Source organism: Heterocephalus glaber, unplaced genomic scaffold (genome assembly GCF_053883595.1).
Source record: "Heterocephalus glaber isolate CG9 unplaced genomic scaffold, H.glaber_assembly_v1.0 deba00000676, whole genome shotgun sequence".
NCBI classification, from domain to species: Eukaryota; Metazoa; Chordata; class Mammalia; order Rodentia; family Bathyergidae; genus Heterocephalus; species Heterocephalus glaber.
The window spans coordinates 24,653,876-24,662,061 of record NW_028258156.1 but is presented as its reverse complement, the minus strand read 5'-3'; positions in this window follow the sequence as shown (position 1 = coordinate 24,662,061).

Below are 8,186 nucleotides of genomic sequence, written 5' to 3'. Positions count from 1 at the left end.
CTGGTGGTTCATTCTGACAGGAATAGACCAATATTCCGGAATAGGTTTGTCTTTCCTCCCTATAAGGCCTTAGTCAATGGCACTATCCAAAGACTTACAGAATGTTTGATCTACAGACATAGGATCCCATATAACATCCTTTTAGATCAGGAAGTCACTTTGTTAAGAGAAAAAGATTAAGGGTGGGCCTATGACTATGAGATCCACTCTTTCTATCATACCACATCACCCAGAAGTTAATGGCCTGACAGGACACTGGAACATCCTGTTATGGGGATAGCTGACATGTAAGCTTGGAGACAATACTTGATAATGATTCACTGAATCAAAGGACTTAATGAGGTGTGAACCAAGAACCAGAGTGGCTGCACTTGGCACCACTCGTAAATAGCGGCCATCTGTTTCCATATAAGGAATCAATGCTTCCAACCCCTGCAAATTTGATCCCTGAAGGCTTAGAAGTGCTGATTCAAAGAGGGGAAATATATCCACCAGGAAACAAAGGAAAACAATCCCTTTCAATTATAAGCTATGATTATCACTTGAGCACTGTAGTGGCCTTGTGGCAGGGAAGAAGGAGAGTCACCATCCCGGCATCAGTGACTGACCTTGATTATCAAGAAAAGGCAGAACCATACAAAGGGACTAGGAAAGAATGTTTGGAACCGTGATCCACCTGGGTATCACTTGGTACATCTATGCCACATGTTCATGGTAGATAGAAAGGTATAGCAACCTCATTCTGAGTGGAATGACCTGAAGCCAGAAGAGGTGCTAACTGAGGATGAGGGAATCTAGAAGGGATAGTGGGGAAGGGAGATGATGGTATTAGTTGTAGACCAGCTGAAATAGCAGGGCCATATTTCATCCCTTTGACTTTTCCTGCTAAACTGCCCCATGAAGTGCAGTCCATAGGAATCCTAGAAGAGATGCTTTCAGACAGTATATAAAGAAGTGGATCCAAGTGGCACAGATCATTTGCTGGAGTAGATGCTTTGAGGTACTGCCCAGATCCCTCTTTAAGGAAGTACTCATTGCCCTGGTTTGCTGGGAGTGCTGTTTGCAGACCACATTCATCATGGAGCTCCTTTAGAGATTGCCTCAGTTGCCTAGCAGGGCTTTGCTCAAGGTCATGCCCCTCCCCAGGGCAGTTAATGTCTAATAACTGACATTATCACACTTATCCTGTGGGAGAATAAGAGCCTGGGCATCCTGTCTGGACTTGGGATAACTTTGAAGCTCTATTCTAGCTCCAGCTTTCCCTTCAGTGTTAACCAAGGCTGGTATTAGATTTGCATCACAGCCCCATCGCTCCCTCTAACCCTGCTTCCTTCATCTCCTGCCCTAGGTACTAATTGCAAGGATCCTTTTTAGTAAGCATCCTGCATGCTAACTTCATATTTTTCTCCCTGGGGAATTGCATTCTGCAGCACTTCCCTAATATCTAATTATGTCATTATTCCTGATGATTCTCTTCACATCACTCTTCACCATTTCTCCAGAGCTGGGGTAATTGTCCTCCTCTTTAGGGACTCCCATCTGTTGATGTCAACTCATGAGATTCTTCGGTCATGAGATCCTCTTCTGGCTAGAGGTCCATCTAACCTGGCACCATCTCTTAGCAACCTCAACCACCCAGTTTTCCCTAACTTTACTGCCATTAGAAGTGGAGCCTCAGAACACTCTCCCACTCCACCTGAGGGTTACACCTCTTTCAAACACATAGAAAGGGAAATCCGTTTCTACCCATGTTTATTGAACACTGACTGCAGCAGAAGGACCAAGCTACTATCTGAGAATTTACAGAGATAAATTATGTCTTTTCCCCAAAGAACTTACAAAAATGTGCTGGACTTGAAATCTCTCCCTAGGAACAGCAGAGCCTTTTAGTTTTCCACACATTACATGCTTCCTTTCCTTTGGAGCCCAGCTACTGCTGCGAGCTTCAAAAGCAACATTCAGAAAGGGTGACTGAACACATCCCAGCCTATATGCTCTTCCCTTTCCCAGCCACTGGAGTGAGCAACCAACACTTTCCTCACACACATGCTTCAAACCTGAGTGCAGGAACAGACTAAACACAATTTGTTATCTCCTGGTTTATTCTCAAGATGTAGTCGATGAGAATGATTCTATCAACCAGGGGTCTCAAGGACAAAAACTAGTCACAGAGCTTCACTCTATATGCTAAGTAATTCAAGGATGGATGGCCCTCAGAGACTGTTTTCACTGGCCTATATCTGCTTAGATATAGGATAATTAAGATACAGGATAATTAAGATATAGGATAATTAGATACAGGATAATTAAGGAAGTAAAGACTCAGAATTCTGGCTGTAGATGTAAGAGGTCACATTCAGCCTTGTACATTATTACACACATGCTCCCCCAAAAAGGACAAAGTCCACAGGGAGAAGTCTTCAGAGAGCATTTGCTATACTGATACCTATTTTAGATTATCTTACTAAAATAATAATTACAATTTAAGGTGAATGGGGGGTTCTATGACCTGTTTACATGTTGGTAAAATAAGTATACTAATGTCTGTCCAGGCTGCCTCATGGTTACTTATGCAAAAGTATATGAGTTCATAAAAACTAAACTACTAAACTAATTGGCTTGATCAGATAGCTCAGAGACATGTTTGATTTTGATAGAACCATGTTTTAAATCAGGGTGCCCTCAGATGAATGACAGTTCCCAATAGGTTTAACATCTGTCATTCTTCATTAGTTTATGTAAGCTACTTGACCCTAAAGAATTTTGAGTCTGTAATCTTGCCTAAGGCAATGTAAAATTTTAATATTTTCAGTGCTTTAAAAGAAACTCCTACGGTTGCAATGGCACATGCATCATTAGTGATGCTTAATAAATTATAGCTAAATCTCTCTATATATTAACAGTAAATACATCCAATTTCCTGGGTTATTATAATAGGATGGATGTTGAGGAGGAGCCGAACATAAAGATGCAAAAAAACAAACAGCACAATAACAAGCTAACTAAAAGTAAGACAAGTGTAGAAATCAGTGGCAAAGGAGAAACTGGGGTTCATCTCATTAAATAGAAAAAATACAAAAACACCAAAGATTAATACCAAGTGGACACAAGGACTCCAGGGGATGAGGCTCGGGAAGGGAAAATGGAATAGGCATTTTAAAGACTAAACAAATGAAACAAAACTGAATTGCGTGTGTCCTATATTAAGAAAGCAATGCCTATGAATGTTACTTACTGGCAAACAATATCTGGGACTGTTGAATAAACAAGTATTGGGCTAGCTTGGAGTCATTAGCTGCATATGTGAGGTGTGCAATTTAGGATTATGATACCATCTGTCCCTAATGCTGTTGTGAAATCCCTATATCAGGATTATGCTTCAGCCTGTCTCTGCTCTGTAAGCAAAGTGCCTGAGTTGGGATTATGACACCCAGCAGGTCTGCTCTGGTGCTGACAGAGTAGGTGGCCTGGTCAGGGTTTATAGCTGCTATACGTTTTCTTTTTGCCTCACAGCTGCGATCCACCAAGGCCTTTTAATCTCTCTCAGTTGAAAGCCACAGCCTTGGTTGGAGTGCACATTTTCAGCATGCTGTGCCTGGACTATTGACCTGGTTCTGTTTTGGCTTTCAGACTCTAGCTTCTTCCTATCTCAACTCCTACTACATTGTATTTGTCCCTTACTTACCGTGCCCCCCACTACATTGTTTTTCAAATCCATTTTAAATTCCAACTCCAAGGATCCATTCTATCCTTCCATGGAAACCTCCTGCCACATTTATGCCTGAGCATGCCCTTTCTGCTATTGAGCTGCTCTCCCCATGTCTTCAAACTCTCCTCTCTGAGTCTGAGCCTTTTCAACTTCCCATTTGCAAGAACCTCCCCGCTTTTCTTTCTAGTCATTTATAATTTTAACTTACTGTTTTAATTTTGGAAAAATGGGCTGATGTCTGATTTTAATGGAAGTTCTGGCATAGGAATATAGTGATTTAAAAAATCATTGACCCAAGCATGGCTTATTTATCTGGGAAGATAGCTTTATCACTTTGGGAAGAACCCACATCCTGTGATGAGGAAGAAAGAGATATCTACATATACCACCAGGCCAGCCATCAACTGGAGGGTAGGTATCATAGAAAAATTGCCTTCACCTGGAGCAGGGGCCAGCCAACTACAGCCTCCTGATCAAACAACCAATTCATTGCCTGTTTTTGTAAATGAAGCTTTGTTTGAACACAGCTATGCTCATTTCTTTTTGCATTGCTTATGGTTGCTTTATTGCTATTATGGTACAACAGAGAATATATGGGCTGGAAAACCTAAAATTAAAATTCAGTGTAAAGCCCTTTGATGAAAATGTTTGTCAACACCTGACCTAGAGCTTTCTTGTTTATTTTAGACTGCCTGGCCTCTTCCATCAAACTGTGGCCTGCTTAGGGACATGTGCATACTTCTTCCACTACAACTTACAATGCACTCCTTACAGAGAAAACACTGCATTTCTGATTGAATGACAAGCATTCATCCAAAAAAATTTTTAAGTGCACCAAATGAGCAGCAAAATCTAGAGAGATGATTTATTTTTTATGTGATGGAAAGGCTATTTCCATGCCTTTTCTTCTCTATACATTGATCTTTTAAAAACTTTTTCTCCACAAAGGCACTTTAATAAAAAATATTTCAAACTTTGTTGAAGAGCTTTTAAGGAGACACAGCCTCTTTGCAGAAGGCAGCTATGTTCACAGCTGCAGCCTCTGTCCTACTGTAGGGCTTGGCACTGAGAGGATGCTCGGCAGATATTAGTCAAATGAAAGCTAAATAAATGAGCTTCCTCTTCTGGTTGCAAACAGTTATGTTTAAAATATGTTGTTTGAAAACATACATAAACTTGAATTTCACAATATTCATAGCTCCCCAGTTAAATAACACCCAGGCATATGTTTGGAGAATGCCAGCAGATTTGCAGAGAGATCATCTGAAAAAGCAGGCATTGATTGAAGGAGCCCATCAGGCCAATTCTGTATATTGGGAAAAACCTCACCCCACTCCAGAAACAAAAGAACAACATGATGATCAAGAAGAATACTGGCAGCCTTCATTTGAAAAACAGGCTGTGTTTCCCAATGACATTTGTAAGAAAATACTTTGACCTACATTTTTTTCAAGGAAAGTCTTATACATAGTGGCTAGAGTCTAAGCTAAAGAAACCATTTTGGGGACAATGCCTTGGGCAGAAAATAAATCAGAGTTCAGTAAATCTGTTATATCGCTAATCAGTTGATTTGGTCAAATTATTCTTTATTGCCAAGTTTCTGAGATTTTGTTTATCTATAAAATGGGAGAAAATAACACAAGTGTTGTTGGGATAATTAAATGTGATGGTGTAATGAACTGACTTTTACTATTGCTGTGACATAATGGGTAACTTAAAATTTCCCTTCTCTTAGGCATAGGTGAAGCTGATATTTGAAATCACCTTTTCCTTTTGGTACACTCTTCTTTCTCCTCTCGTAGCCTCTACAATCTCCCAGAGCTCCCTGACCTACAGCATCTTCCAGCTCTATCTCACTTCCCAAGTATTCCAGACTCCAGAATTAAAACTCTCCTTCCTCCAATGTATTTGCTCTTGCCCGTGTGTGAGAAGGAAAGCAACTGAATGGAATTAAACTGCAGTGTTAATGGCTCGACTCTCCTAAAATGGTTTATTTTTTAAAAGGACTATTAGGTCACCCACAGCAATCAGTAGCAGTCAAATTAGAATGTAGGCAGAGAAGAAAGAGTGCCATTCCATTTGAAACAGTGTACTTTTCACTGCAGAGTGGACTGGTCCTGTCTGGGAAGCTGCTGCTGGGGTCAGTTCTTCTTAGTCTCTTGGGGATGAATGGCTGTGGAAACACACTGAGTTGGGTGTGAGTAAGCAGAGGTGTGTTTTTCTGGGGAGAAGGTCTTCAGCTTTCATCAGATCCTAAGAGTGAAACTGCATGACTCCAGAATGGTTATAGCTCCGCTGTAAGCTGTAGCTGATTCTATGGTTTATTGCCTGCCCACACTTCTGCATGCTTAGGTTTTCTGAACACTTCAGTGCTGATTGTCTTCACCACATGCGCCTGAGTACTCTTAGTGCTGGGAGGAAGGGGAAAGCAGACGGGACATGAGCAGCACTGGCCATTTTCTCTGCAGGAATTTTTTAAAACATAATTTTTCCTTATAAAAGGTGACTTCTCACTAGAGAAAATTTAGGAACTAACTAAGGAAAAATAGGAAGAAAAAGATAAAGAAATGCACTCATTTTTAAGCTTCTGTGCAGCTGTAGTAGCTGTGTGGCTGTTGTTGAAGAGTGAAATTTCTTTGCTTTTAAAATGGATATATGAATAGTATCTATACCATATGGTGGTTTTTTCTGGTTGCCCTCAATAAGTTACCTATTTTGTTATTCATATGCCTGTGTTTCTCTGTCTATAAATTGGAAAAAATTTCTGCAGTCTTAACACCATTTATTAAATAACCCTTTCTTTTCTCACTTGGATGGTCATTTATAAAATGAGTACTTACGAATTAGGGATACTGATAAGAGTTTTAAATATGGAAAGTTCTGAAACTAAATTTCTGTTTCCAAAGATCCTGAGTACAAGTACCTGTGGGGATAGGCAGGTAAGATAGCATGTAAAGTGAGGTCTGTAGCAAAGCTGAGAGGCCTGGACTTCCTAAAGGCATTCAAATTCAAAGGGCTGGGTTTTTCACTTTCCTTTTTCAGAGACAAAGTGAGAAAATAAAACTTCCCAGTCTCACTTGCAACATTTAGGCACATTTTATACTGGAAAGTAAAGAAATCTATATCTTTTAGAGAATAACAAATTAAAATAAAGGGCTTTCTTGGACTCTTGTCATCAAGATACCGAGGAATCTGCATTCTACTAAGGTCATAAAGATGTTCTGAGGACCTAACCTGATTGGAGAGTTCTACCACTGGAGTCTTGATTCCTCTTAAGACCTTCCAATTCCCTGCCCCTCAGCTTCACACCTCACCAATCCAACCAACTTTCCAGACTGTGCTTGAGAAACTGAGAAGATTGTGAGCCTGAAGTTACTCATTTTCCATGAGGCCAAGCCTGAGCTGCACCTCTCATGGGTCTGTCACCTGGTAAGCTGGACCCAATTACAAGGGGTCATAATGAATTTCTACCCTGATCCAATTGTCCTATGCATCAAACCTGAGGTAAAGGAGTTGGGCAGAAGGATGCCGTAACTTCACAAAGAACAATGAACCATTCTGAGTTGGGTTAAATGTAGAGTGTGAAGAAAGCAACCACTAGAGGAAAAACTACTTCAATGGAAAGACCAAAATCTAGAAAGACCACATGAACCAATAACCCTGTTGTCTTGCTGTTGGAGGTTTATCTATCCAGTTGGAATGCTTAGACAAGATCCTTTATGTACTCAATCATCCAAGTATTTCTTAAGCTTCACTGACTTTGCTGGCTTGTGGCTGGGATAGTAAGATGAGGGGATGTCTAAACTTTTCTCACTAAGTGGTGAGTCCTATAACTGGTAGACCAACATTTATCACACAACATAGTTTTACAAGGAGTGCCTCAAGATGTGATGGCCATTTAAAGGATGAGCACCTATGTCTGACTGGGAAATGAAGAAAGCTTTGGCAGAGAATGATGCTTCTGGGTTAATACTTGAATAAAACATGAAATGACCATCTCTAATGTCCCAAAGACTGACCTACTTAAAACACCATGCCAGATATTAGCAGGGAATAATGATCTTCCCTCCTGGAGCCCAAATGTTCCCAAATTATAAGTACTTTAATGAATTGCTTTATTTAAAATCAGAATGTGTATCAATTAAGACTGCTTTATTTAAAATCAGAATGTGTATCAATTAAGATTCACTTCAGCTGCATGTAACATACTAGCCAATCAAGCAATGTAATTACATTTAAAAATCATAATAGTAGCTTAAGCAAGATAGGAGTACCTTTCACATCTCTCTGTTGTAAAACAAGCCTGGAAGTAGAAAGACTAGGGCTGGTATGGCATCTTCATGTCTCAGGAGTCTTGTTTTTTTCTGTTTGGCTGCTTTATCATCCTTACTGTGCTGCTTCATAGTTCAATATAGCTGCTAGAGTTCCAGCTATACCGTATATACTTAAGGAAGCAGTAAGAAGCAGGGGAGAGGAA